A 14,233-nucleotide genomic window follows, 5' to 3' on the forward strand; every position below is an offset into this window, starting at 1 on the left:
TATTAGATCATCATGTTAAATCGTTATATTATTCATCATATTAAATCGTTATATTATTCATCATATTAAATCGTTATATTATTCATCATATTAATTCGTTATATTATTCATCATATTATATCATATTATATTGGAGCATCATATTAAATCGTTATATTATTCATCATATTATATCATATTATATTAGAGCATCATATTAAATCGTTATATTATTCATCATATTATATCATGTTATATTAGAGCATCATATTAAATCGTTATATTATTCATCATATTATATCATGTTAAATTATATCATCATATCAAATCATTATATTATTCATCATATTAAATCGTTATATTATTCATCATATTATATCATGTTATATTAGAGCATCATATTAAATCGTTATATTATTCATCATATTATATCATGTTAAATTATATCATCATATCAAATCATTATATTATTCATCATATTATATCATATTATATTAGAGCATCATATTAAATCGTTATATTATTCATCATATTATATCATGTTAAATTATATCATCATATCAAATCATTATATTATTCATCATATTATATCATATTATATTAGAGCATCATATTAAATCGTTATATTATTCATCATATTATAGCATATTATATTAGAGCATCATATTAAATCGTTATATTATTCATCATATTATATCATGTTATATTATATCATCATACTAAATTGTTATATTATTCATCATATTATATCATATTATATTATATCATCATATTAAATCATTATACTATTCATCGTATTAAATCATTATACGATTCATCATATTATATCATTATATTATTCATCATATTATATCATTATATCATTCATCATATTAAATCATTATATTACTCATCATTTTAACAAACTTGTAATCCATCTCTCCACCTTGATACATAAAATAAAATTTCCTAAAAAACCCCAAAAAAGTACAAAGATTAACTAATTTCAAAAATAAAACAAATTCTCCTCGCAACTTATGAATCATAAATATTTAATATCTGAATTAATAACGATTTATTACCCACCAAAGCATTTTAGTTTTCCTAAAAATAACGAACACCGATACGCGATGATTAATCGAAACACACGTTGATGAGATACATATTTATATTGCATCCGCTGGTCAACGAACGATTTACCAAGAAAAATATGGTTTCCTGCATATGAAGGATTATATCCTGATGATCGGCTTATTCCTTTTGTATAATTGAAGCATTTACGTGAAATGTTCCGGGTGGTTTTGTTATAGGTTATGATAGACGTTGATTGATTTCCATCACTTTTTGTGTTTCTACAGGAAATGTCTGCTATTTGCAAGAACTTTATGTAATCATTTTTTTGGTGAAATGGGATGTTATGTGATACGGTGTTTAAAGATTATTTGTTGAATATTATAATATATGTTATTTGGAGAAAATGATACGTTATTTTTATTGATAAATGTTCACTCATGTGTTAGAGGGAAGGTTATAAATTGTGATGACAAGGTTTCGTTTCAAAAATATGTGTCTTTGAATTTTATTTTGTAGATATGAGTCGATGAAATTGAAAATGACTACTAAATTATTGAGATCAATTAAAAATTGTTAAGTTTTTCTTATCGGGATTTAGAAAGACGAAAATTTCGTGAAAATTCTCCTTTTTGAGATGCTTTGACCTAATTGCTGACGAGTACTAGATGAAATTCAATTATACCTAGATTTTATACGACGAATACCTACTCGACCGACACCCGTGACGTTCTACACTAATTAAGCAATTAAAATCGACAGGAATCGGTGTCGAGTCACTTAATGCAGAAGATCGGTCGATTTTTCACCAAAGTAATTGCTGCGTCTCTTTAACTCTTTGAATATCACCTTCCGGTATATGGAAGCTTTTTTCTGGATGAACATATTACCTGTTTCGTTATTTTCTTTTTTTACGTTCATTTGGGGCAAGATTTTTAAATTAAGAAGCTGGTAATTTATTACTTTCTTTAAGTTTTTAGTTTCTAAATTATTATTTAAATTATTTGAAATTTGTGATTTTTCTATTTTTTATTTTGAGGTTTTTAGTTTTTGATAATTTGTCATTTTTCTATTTTCTATTTTGAGATTTTTAGGTTTTCATAATTACTAATTTTTTTATTTTCTATTTTGTGATTTTCAAGTTTTAACAATTTCTAATTTTTCTATTTTTTATTTTGAGATTTTCAGTTTTTAGTAATTTCTAATTTTTCTATTTTCTATTCTGAGATTTTCTGTTTTTAGTAATTTCTAATTTTTCTATTTTCTATTGTGAGATTTTCAGTTTTTAATAATTTCTAATTTTTCTACTTTCTATTGTGAGATTTTCAGTTTTCAGTAATTTCTAATTTTTCTATTTTCTATTGTGAGATTTTCAGTTTTTAGTAATTTCTAATTTTTCTACTTTCTATTGTGAGATTTTCAGTTTTCAGTAATTTCTAATTTTTCTATTTTCTATTGTGAGATTTTCAGTTTTCAGTAATTTCTAATTTTTGTATTTTCTATTTTGAGATTTCCAATTTTTAATAAATTCTAATTTTTCTATTTTCTACTTTGAGATTTTCAATCCTTAATAATTTTTAATATTTCAATTTTTAAATTGCAATTTATTAAGTTACTGAATTCTTACTCTTATCAAATTATTAAATTTGTAAAATTTCAGGTTTAAAAATTTGCTAATTTTCCAAGAATTTTCACACTATTAAATGTACAAGTTATTAATTACTAAATTGCATAATTGTCAAATTTTCAAATTAGATAATTTAATACTAATTTCTAATAACCTAATACCTCGTATACTACAATTATCTTGTAACCAGTAACAGTAACCAAAATAAAAATTAACTAAACTAGTAACAGTAACAAAAATAAAATTAACTAAACTAGTAACAGTAAGAAAAATAAAATTAACTAAACTAGTAACAATAACCAAAATAAAATTAACTAAACTAGTAATAGTAAGAAAAATAAAATTAACTAAACTAGTAACAGTAAAAAAAATAAAAATTGACTAAACTAGTAACAGTAACAAAAATGAAATTAACCAAACTAGTAACAGTATTTAAAAATAAAATTAACAAAACTAGTAACAGTAACAAAAATAAAACTAACAAAACTAGTAACGAAAATAAAATTAACAAAACAAGAAATAAAAACAAAATTAACTAAACTAGTAACAAAAGTAAAATTAACCAACCTACTATCACTAACAAAATTTTCTAATAACACTAAAACTTATATAAAAAAATACAAAAATTACGACCAATAAAATTCAAAACACGATTTTCATTTTCACACCATATAATCAGTAGCCATAAACTCCGACCACAAAATTCCATGGTGAAATTGTCGCGGTGAATTTTCATTGCCATAACTCGCTAGCTATTATCCGCGTTATACTAAAGCAATAGCATAAACAACCGGAAACGAGTTCAGCAAAGCGCAAACTCATCGCAAGGATGAAAGCATCGATTTCAAGCATTCGCGTGTTCCAAACAGTCTTCATCGATACGTTAATAATAACACGTGCTTTCGATCTACGCGAACTGAAAAAAAAAGAGGCAGACTTATATCTCAACGATGGATTCCGTACTTTAATCCTCTTGTGAATACCTGACCACCATTTTCCTCTGTACCGCTTTCAATTTTTTATATTCACCGCAAAAACCTCCGGGAACCGCGCTGAATACACGCTATTTCATTAATTCGATATCGACTTACGTTTTAATTTACCGATTTATCGGAAGCTTGGCGGGAATTACATTCTTATATTGGCAAGTTTATTTTCGTTTATATCGGATATTCGATGTTGTGAGGTTATTTGAGATAAATTTTTTGCGAAAAGAGGTTATGTTTTTGATTGAACGTTTTTGAGGTTATGTTTGCATGTTGGGGGTCGTTTGGAGAGAGATTGTGGGAATTTCTTAGGATGTTGATGAAGTTTGAAATTGGTATATTTTTTAATTTTGGAATTTGGGATTGGGGAATTTGGGAAGGTAGATTTTTTGGAATTTGTTATTTTTGAAGTTGGGGATTTGTACATTTTTAATATGGGGTATTCGTAATTTCTTAAATTCCTTAATTCTCAAATTTGTAAGTTTCTAGATTTATAATTTTTCAAGTTCCTAAATTTGCAAATATCTATATCACCGAATTCTCTAAATTACTAAGCTTCCAAATCCCTAAATTCCCAAATTCAATAATTCTCCAAATACCTAAATTCCCAAATCTCTAATTCCCGAATTCAATAATTCCCCAAACTCTTAAATTCTCAAATCTCTAATTTTTCAAATCCCTAAGTTCCCAAATCCCTAATTCCCAAATCTCTAATTCCCCAATTGCCTAAATTCCCAAATTCAATAATTCCCCAAACCCTTAAATTCTCAAATCTCTAATTTTTTAAATCCCTAATTCCCCAAATACCTAAATTCCCAAATCTCTAATTCTCCGATTACCTAAATTCCCAAATCTCTAATTCCCAAATTCAATAATTCCCCAAATCCCTAAGTTCCCAAATCCCTAATTCCCCAAATCCCTAAGTTCCCAAATCCCTAATTCCCCAAATCCCTAAATTCCCAAATCTCTATTTCCCCAAATCCAATAATTTCCAAATCCCTAAACTTCCAAATCTCTAATTCGCCAAATCCCTGAATTTACAAATCTCTAGTTCCCCAAATCCCTAAATTCCCAAATCTCTAATTCCCCAAATCCCTAAATTCACTAATTCAATAATTCACAAATCCCTAAATTCATTAATTCCATAATTCCCAAATCCCTAAATCCCTAAATCTCTACGTCCCTAAATCCCTAAATCCCAAAATTTCTAAATCCCTAAATTGCTAAATCCCTAAATCCCTAAATCCTTAAATCTCTAAATCCCTAAATTCCTTATTCCTTAAATCCCTAAACCCCAAAAACCCACATTTCAAAAATCCTATATTTCCAACTCACCATATTCTAAAATCCCAAAATTTCCAACTAAAAAAAATCTCCCAAAAATCCCCAAAATTCCACCTCTAAAAATCTAAAAAATTTCCAAATTACTCCTACATTTCCTACATTTCTAAACTTCTCCAATTTGCAAATCTGTAAAAATCTCCAAATTTTTTTTTCCCACTAAAAATTCATCAACTAAAAAACTTTCTAGTAATTTCTAATAACCAACAGTATAACCAACAATAAATTACTATTAGGTCACCGATAGCAACGATAAAACGTGACACTTCGCACAGAAAAATGCCTGCCATTTTTCCACAAGTGAAAGTTAAATTACACTAATTAATTACCTTTACAATGTCTTTCTCACGGTTAATTCCATTCATTTCTACTATCGTTTCTCACAATCGTCGTTTTCTGCCTCGTTCACAATCACATGGACGTAATTACAAGAGATTCCTCGAGAATATACAAATAACTGCGTGTAATAAACAAAACGATTAGTTAATCACTGTAATAATCACCAGAGATTGTCTCCATTTTTGTAATCTTGATTTTAGAATTAAACAGAAGCTCCCAGAATTACTCTCACTTTTCAATCTTAATTTGAGTGCATTTATTTTAAAATATATTGAAACAAACACCAAAAATTATCTGTACACAACATTTTTATTTCTTTTTTGTACATGTTTTATGTTTTTCAGAAATTACTCTCACCTTTCAATTTTAATAGAAGTTCATTTATTTTAAAAATATTTAAACAAACATAAAAAATTGTTTATATACAAAATTTGTACTTCTTTGTAATTGTTTGATGTTTTCTTCTTGACTGCAAATTGCATAAAATTCAATTTATCAAGTTTATAAAAAGGTTTTCGTTTAAGGTTTCATTGTTTGGATTTTTAAAAATTAATTTTAATTTATTGAAATTATTCATACTTATTCATTATCATTTTTATTATGCATATATTTAGTAAATGATCAATTTTGTTGATTTTTTAAGAATGATTGCTTTTTATTGAAATTATTTATACTTATTGATTATCATTTTTATTATACAAACATTTAGTGGATGATTCATTTTGTTGACACTTAAAAAATGATTATTATTTATTAAAATTAGTAACACTTATAAATCGTCATTTTTATTAAACGTATACTTAATGAATGGCTTTATTGATTTTTTAAAAATGATTGCTTTTTATTGAAATTATTTATACTTATTGATTATCATTTTTATTATGCAAACATTTAGTGGATGATTCATTTTGTTGACACTTAAAAAATGATTATTATTTATTAAAATTAGGTACACTTATAAATTATCATTTTTATTAAACGTATACTTAATGAATGGCTTTATTGATTTTTAAAAATAATTAAATTTGTTAAAATTATTTTTTTAATATCTTTTTTTCATTGTTATTATATAAGTTACATAATAACATAAACAGAGTAACATAAGCACAGTATAATATTATCAAAAATTGATAGTTTTTCTTATAGACATTTAAACATTCTCATAATTTAAAACAATTTTCTTATACTTATCTATAAATGTTTCTATAAATTATGAACGTGTTTATATAAATTATATAAATGCCTACATAAATTATATTATCAATTTTCACATTCAACTAAGAAGTATAATTTATAAAACTATAAATTAAAAATTACCTCAACACAAAAATGTATTTAAATAAATTATAAACACGTTTATATAAATTATACAAATGCCTACATAAATTAATATTATCAATATTCACATTCTACTAAGAAGTCACATAATTTATAAAACTATAAATTAAAAATTACCTCAACATAAAAATATATTTAAAAAGCCAATTTCTACAATGCCATATTTTATTCTTCTATCAACCATAATTGAGATAATAGCAACGAAGGCATAAATCACAGAACAACGGTGAGAAATCTCCATTAACCATCGTTTAATGGCGAGTTTAATATCGCGAAAATAAATGGAGATATTTGAGCATGGTAAACATTTCCGTGGAGCATAGTAAGAGGCGACAGAACAGAGAGAAATGTGTAACGTCGACACGGCACAACCTAGATGACCATACGAAGCCAGAGAGAACAGAGCTTCCGGTAGCCTCCTGTTATTTATCGATATAAAGTGTAATATTATCGAGCAAGAGCCTAGGGCCATCAATTCGTTCGCCAAACTTCCCGTGTTGTTTCATCTTCGCCATTTTTCTTCCTGCTTCTAACTCGCTACGGCCATTTCATATAAATGGACATGATTTATTGTTTTTTCGTGTTTAAACGCTTTAGTGTAAAGCGACTCTGTACAGGTGTTTCACATGAGATCGTGTACTTCAAATTTTAAGTAATATATGGGATTTTTAACGTTTCGATTGAAGGAGTGTGAAGTTGTGGATAAAGATCTCGAATTATTCTTGATTACGGGATTACATTAGTTTTAATGAAACTTTCAAATTCCTGACGTTCCTTAATTTTCATATGTGTAAGAGGGAAAATCAACAAATATACATATTATTGTGTAGTTTCCAGATTACACGAGTTCCTTAGTTCCTTCCAGTTCCGTAGATTTCGAAATTGACAATTCCCATATTGTCAAAATAACCAAATTCTGAGATTTCTAATTTAATTCGAAAATTTGAAAATTACTAAATTCCCAAATCCTTACATTTCCAAATCAAATAAGTTATAAATCTCTAAATTACTAAGTCCCAAAATGCATAAGTTCAATAACTCCCAAATCCCTAAATTACCAAATCCTTAAATTCATAAATTCAATAATTTCCACATTCCTACATTCCCAAATCTCTAAATTTCCAAATCTAACAATTCCCAAATCTCTAATTCCCCAAACCCCTAAGTGTCCAAATCCTTTAATTCACAAATTCAACAATTCCCAAATCCCTAAGTGTTCAAATCCTTAAATTCACAAATTCAATAATTCCCACATTTTTAATGCCCCAAATCCCTAAATTCCCAAATTCAATAATTCCCCAAATCCCTAAATTCACAAATCTCTAATTCCCCAAATCCCTAAGCATCCAAATCCTTAAATTCACAAATTTAATAATTCTCAAATCCTTAAATTCACAAATTCAATAATTCCCAAATCTCTAATACCCCAAATCCCTAAATTCCCAAATTCAATAATTCCCCAAATCCCTAAATTCACAAATCTCTAATTCCCCAAATTCCTAAACTCCCAAATTTCTAATTTCCCAAATCCCTAAGTGTCCAAATCCTTTAATTCACAAATTCAACAATTCCCAAATCCCTAAGTGTTCAAATCCTTAAATTCACAAATTCAATAATTCCCACATTTTTAATGCCCCAAATCCCTAAATTCCCAAATTCAATAATTCCCCAAATCCCTAAATTCACAAATCTCTAATTCCCCAAACCCCTAAGCATCCAAATCCTTAAATTCACAAATTTAATAATTCCCAAATCCTTAAATTCACAAATTCAATAATTCCCAAATCTCTAATGCCCCAAATCCCTAAATTCCCAAATTCAATAATTCCCCAAATCCCTAAATTCACAAATCTCTAATTCCCCAAATTCCTAAACTCCCAAATCTCTAATTTCTCAAATCCCTAAGTGTCCAAATCCTTAAATTCACAAATTCAATAATTCCCAAATCTCTAATGCCCCAAATCTCTAAATTCCCAAATTCAATAATTCCCTAAATTCACAAATCTCTAATTCCCCAAATCCCTAAATTCACAAATCTCTAATTCCCCAAATCCCTAAATTCTCAAATCCCTAATTTCCCAAATCCCTAATTTCCCAAATCCCTAATTTCCCAAATCCCTAAATTTCCAAATCCCAAAATTTCCAAATCCCTAAATTCCCAAATCCCTAATTTCCCAAATCCCAAAATTTCCAAATCCCTAAATTCCCAAATCCCTAATTTCCCAAATCCCAAAATTCCCAAATCCCTAATTTCCCAAATCCCTAAATTTTCAAATCCCTAAATTCCCAAATCTCTAATTCCCCAAATCCCTAAATTCCCAAATCCCTAATTTCCCAAATCCCTAAATTCCCAAATCCCTAAATTCCCAAATACCTAACTTCCCAAATCTCTAATTCCCCAAATCCCTAAATTCCCAATTCTTTAATTCCCCAAATCCCTAAATTTCCAACACCCAAAATTCCCAAATTTTCAAATTCCCCACATATTAGATCTTTCTAAACTCCACCAAATCCTCCAAGTCTGTAACTCCCCAAATTCCTCAAATTCCCATATATAAAAATCCCCAATTTCCAATCTCCCAAATTGCTGAATCCCTAAATTCCCAAATACCAAAATATATTACACAAAAGTGCGGTCAGAATAAAAAAAGTCCAATAAAACAACAAATACACTACAACGAATATTACACATAAATACATAAAGTCTCTACGAGAACATAAATTATCTCACCAGAATACAAGACAACATACTGTCTAAGAAAATATCCCATAAATATATGCAAGAATACAAAATAAAATATGCTGTAACACGAAAGTGAGGTTAGAATACAATATCAGGATATACGAACACGTATATAAACACAGTAGAAACGATCTCCGCGGCACAAAAATGGCAACTCCGGTATATAATGGTCAAAAATTGCCTCGAGGGCATCGAAAACGTTCGCAAACTGCAAACTCTTTCCCATAAACGTCCTCGAAATGGCCGTTAAAGGCTTTGTATCTTCGGTCATGAGTGGCTCAGAAGTGTAATATAACTGTATCTACGAGAGATTCATGATCATATATACGAACATAATTCGGAGCAAGTAGCTATGGTTTATGAAACAATCGATGTAAGTGAGACGAAGTAGAATTTTCTTTGGGAAAGATGCTTCGAGTCATTCATCGAAGACATTGATCTTCGATCTTCACTGATCTTTTAAAAAAACACTGATGTTCTTTTGGCACATTTTTGTTCAAAATCTGGTCTCTTCTGTTTAAAATTGTGGCTCGTATTTTGTATCACATATGCAACGTATGTGAAAATAGTTTAATTCGTGTGCATGCATGTGTACTTGGAGAAATATGGACAATTATAGTGATTGACGTTTTAGTAACTGTTTGAAAGGAATAAAATATTTCCGCTGAGAATTGCAGGAGTGTTTGGAAAAATTTAATGGAGTATCATAGACAGTATTTAGCTTAATTGGCTGTTGATAAATGGAGTAATTACTGTTTTGAAAGCTTTCGTTCTGAACGAGCTGCTCTATAAAATATGGTAGTGATTTGTTCTATGTGTATTTAAATGACGTTAACAGTGCTAGTATTTTAGTTTAAAATATTTGTAAAAGGTATTTGGAGAAATTAAAAAAGAATAAAATTAATGTGTTATTGAAAAGAGTAATATTAGTGAAAGCAGTGAATATTTGAAAATAGTACAAATTGAGAAAAGAGCAAATATTTAAGAACGGTAAAAATTTGCAAATGGTCAAAACTATTAAAAATTGAGAAAAGAGCAAATATTTAAGAACAGTAAAAATTTGCAAATGGTCAAAACTATTAAAAATTGAGAACACAGTAAATATTCAAGAACAGTAAAAATTTGCAAGTAGTCAAAACTATTAAAAATTGAGAAAAGAGCAAATATTTAAGAACAGTAAAAATTTACAAATGGTCAAAACTATTAAAAATTGAGAAAAGAGCAAGTATTTGAAAATAGTAAAAACTTGCAAATAGTTAAAACTATTAAAAATTGAGAAAAGAGCAAGTATTTGAAAATAGTAAAAACTTGCAAATAGTTAAAACTATTAAAAATTGAGAAAAGAGCAAGTATTTGAAAATAGTAAAAACTTGCAAATGGTCAAAACTATTAAAAATTGAGAAAAGAGCAAGTATTTGAAAATAGTAAAAACTTGCAAATGGTCAAAACTATTAAAAATTGAGAAAAGAGCAAGTATTTGAAAATAGTAAAAACTTGCAAATAGTTAAAACTATTAAAAATTGAGAAAAGAGCAAGTATTTGAAAATAGTAAAAACTTGCAAATAGTTAAAACTATTAAAAATTGAGAAAAGAGCAAGTATTTGAAAATAGTAAAAACTTGCAAATGGTCAAAACTATTAAAAATTGAGAAAAGAGCAAGTATTTGAAAATAGTAAAAACTTGCAAATAGTTAAAACTATTAAAAATTGAGAAAAGAGCAAGTATTTGAAAATAGTAAAAAATTGCAAATAGTTAAAACTATTAAAAATTGAGAAAAGAGCAAGTATTTGAAAATAGTAAAAACTTGCAAATAGTTAAAACTATTAAAAATTGAGAAAAGAGCAAGTATCTGAAAATAGTAAAAACTTGCAAATAGTTAAAACTATTAAAAATTGGGAAAACAGTAAATATTCAAAAATAGTGAATATATTAATAAAAATAATAATTGAAACAATTGAAATAATAATTAAAACTATTGAAATAACAATTGAATTGAAATAATAATTGAAACTATTGAAATAACAATTGAAATTGAAATAATAATTGAAACAATTGAAATAACAATAGAATTTGAAATAATAATTGAACCTATTGAAATAACAATTGAAATTGAAATAACAATTGAAACAATTGAAATAACAATTGAAATAGAAATAGTAATTGAAAAGAACATTTGACGATTTATTTGAACAACTAAAATTATTCAGACACCGAAATTTCCACGATTTATTATAAAAACATACTAACTCGAACTGCATATTGAATTACGTTTTGAATAATGAATAATTTACACGTTTCCCACAACACCAGTCCACACCAATGGAATTCATTCTCATTCATAGTTCCAATGAAAATTCTCCGAGTTTAATTCAATGTCTTGCTTGATAAAATGTTGTCTATGTTTTAAGACAACTTCTACTGTTTACGGAAACCATAGAATATTTAGCAGGAGGTATGATGTCGTTTCAATTTAATTCATTCAGTATTTAACTGAACCGCTATAGCTCCACTGCTTTATTAACTTTTCTACACCTTTGTGAATTCGGAATCTCAACCATAATTTTATTTGCTTCGTTAACTATGTAGGGGCTGCTATACAATTTTCTATGATTATTTAGTGATGTAAAGAATGGGTTAAGTTAGATTTTTATTCTTTGGAAAATTAGGAATTTTTACTTTTTTAATTTTTTAATTTTTTTGAGAAAATAGTAGATGTTGACATTTTTCATTTTTGAGAGAATTTCTTGAGTAAATAGTGAATATTAACATTTCTCATTTTTTAATGAATTTCTTGAAAAGAATAATAAATATTAATATGTCTAATTTTTGAGTGAATTTCTTTAGAAAATAATGAATATTGACATTCTTAATTTATGAATAAATTTGTTCAAAAAATAGGAAGCTCAGATATTTTTAATTTCTTGAGAAAATAATAAATATTGACATTTTTAGTTTATGAATAAATTTCTTCAAAAAATAGTAACCTCAGACATTTTTAATTTCTGAATAAATTTCTTAAGAAAATAATAAATATTGACATTTTTAATTTGTGAATAAATTTCTTCAAAAAATAGTAACCTCCGACATTTTTAATTTCTGAATAAATTTCTTAAGAAAATAATAAATATTGACATTTTTAATTTGTGACTAAATTTCTTCAAAAAATAGGAAGCTCAGACATTTTTAATTTCTGAATAAATTTCTTCAGAAAATAATAGCTATTAACCTTTTTAATTTATAAATAATCTTCTTCAAAAAATAGGAAGCTCAGTCATTTGTAATTTTTGAATAAATTTCTTGAGAAAATACTAAATATTGACATTTCTAATTTATGAGTAAATTTCTTCAATAAATAGGAAGCTCAGACATTTGTAATGTCTAAAAAAAATTCCTGAGAAAATAAGGAACATAGCTATTTTTAAATGTCTCAAAAATAATAAAAATTTTTCAAAGGTAAAATGTTCTAATTTTTTAAAAAGAAAAAGTATTGCATTTTCAGAACCATTCGTTCACTATTTCATAGACTGCAAAATCTCCATAAAATTCCAGCTTTCTCTCTAAATAAATTCAACTAAGAACAAATTTCACCCACCCAATTTCTATCTAAAATTTCTACCTATTCATTTTTATCAAGTATAAAAATTTCCAACAAAATTAATACATCACCCAAACTCATATTATCCCAAATATCCAAAGTCATATTATTCTAAATTGTCCAAAATAAAAAATTCAAATCCCCCAAAAAAATTGTTCAATATAAAAATTCAAATCCCCAAAATATTTTCCCTATTTCATATTCCACCAAATAAAATTTGATGACCAAACTAAAATAAAATTTCCCAAAATAAACGTAACAATTTCTGCGAGAATGCAAAAATGTATGCAAAAGTTTCCTACAAAGCTTGCCCTCCTAAAAATATTCAAAGCAAACATACGTTGCAACAAGCTACTCCATTCTCGAAATCCACAGCAAGTTCGAAAGAATTCCAATCCTTTTTGAAAAATCTGCAAAGTCCTTTTACCGAAAGTTTCACACGAGTTTCGTCGAATTTCATACACGATATCGATACTTACTCGGTTCGAAGCGCGGATGTCCAAGGGTTCACGGTTCACCAAGCACCAAACTCGCCGGCTCTCGTATCGACCGGTTCACCGAGCAGCGTTCGATTATCGACGAAATCCCGTGGAAAATTTCAGCGGCCAGCGAAACTCTCTGCAAACGGAAGTAACTATATCTCCGGCAAAACCGCGGCGCGTTTACTACGATCGAGTTGTACGATTCTGAATCGAGGATCGATCTTGGCAGGATTCGTTGACCGGGTAGGTGAGACTGGCACACACTGGCTGACCAACGAGGAGACGGGGCCAGCCTCTCTGTTTGAAGGTCTACGCGGTTTCCCCTCTACGAAACCATCCGCAGGAAGAAAGTAGGCTTCGACTGACCCTTCTTATTCCGTGAATCGACTTCACTATTACTTGCTACGAAAACAGAACCGCCGTTCGAATCGGTGCGTGCTTTCCAGCTGGCGTGGAAAGTTGTAACGCGTTGCGTTGCCGTGACGGAATCGCGTTCACATGTGATCGACGTGTGTGTGCGGACGCACGGGCATCGTAATCGCTCGATCGGACGTGATTCTTGGTGATACCATTCTCTAATGAAGAAACAAATGGGTAATCTTCTTGTTGCGAAAAGCGAGAGGTTATTAGTTGAAAAAGGGGCTGATGTATGATGCAGTATGTGACGCAACGTGTGCGTCTTAGGGAGCTGCGGTTGCAAGAGTGAAATTTATATTGATTTTTAATTGGATGAATTAGTTACCTTCTCGTTTT

The 14,233-nt window shown here is 28.2% G+C and overlaps 1 protein-coding gene across 1 annotated transcript in view; it reads right to left on the minus strand.

Annotated features, from left to right (window-relative positions):
• The window catches only part of LOC105662919 (uncharacterized), a 49,932-nt gene extending 36,066 nt beyond the window's left edge, over positions 1-13,866 (minus strand). Inside the window, exon 1 of the mRNA XM_076539898.1 lies at positions 13,478-13,866. The gene's annotated coding sequence lies outside the window, so the exon portion shown is untranslated. The remainder of the gene's footprint in view (positions 1-13,477) is intronic.
• Between the last annotated feature and the right edge of the window lie 367 nt (positions 13,867-14,233).

This window comes from Megachile rotundata, chromosome 14 (assembly GCF_050947335.1).
Source record: "Megachile rotundata isolate GNS110a chromosome 14, iyMegRotu1, whole genome shotgun sequence".
In the NCBI taxonomy this organism is placed as follows: domain Eukaryota; kingdom Metazoa; phylum Arthropoda; class Insecta; order Hymenoptera; family Megachilidae; genus Megachile; species Megachile rotundata.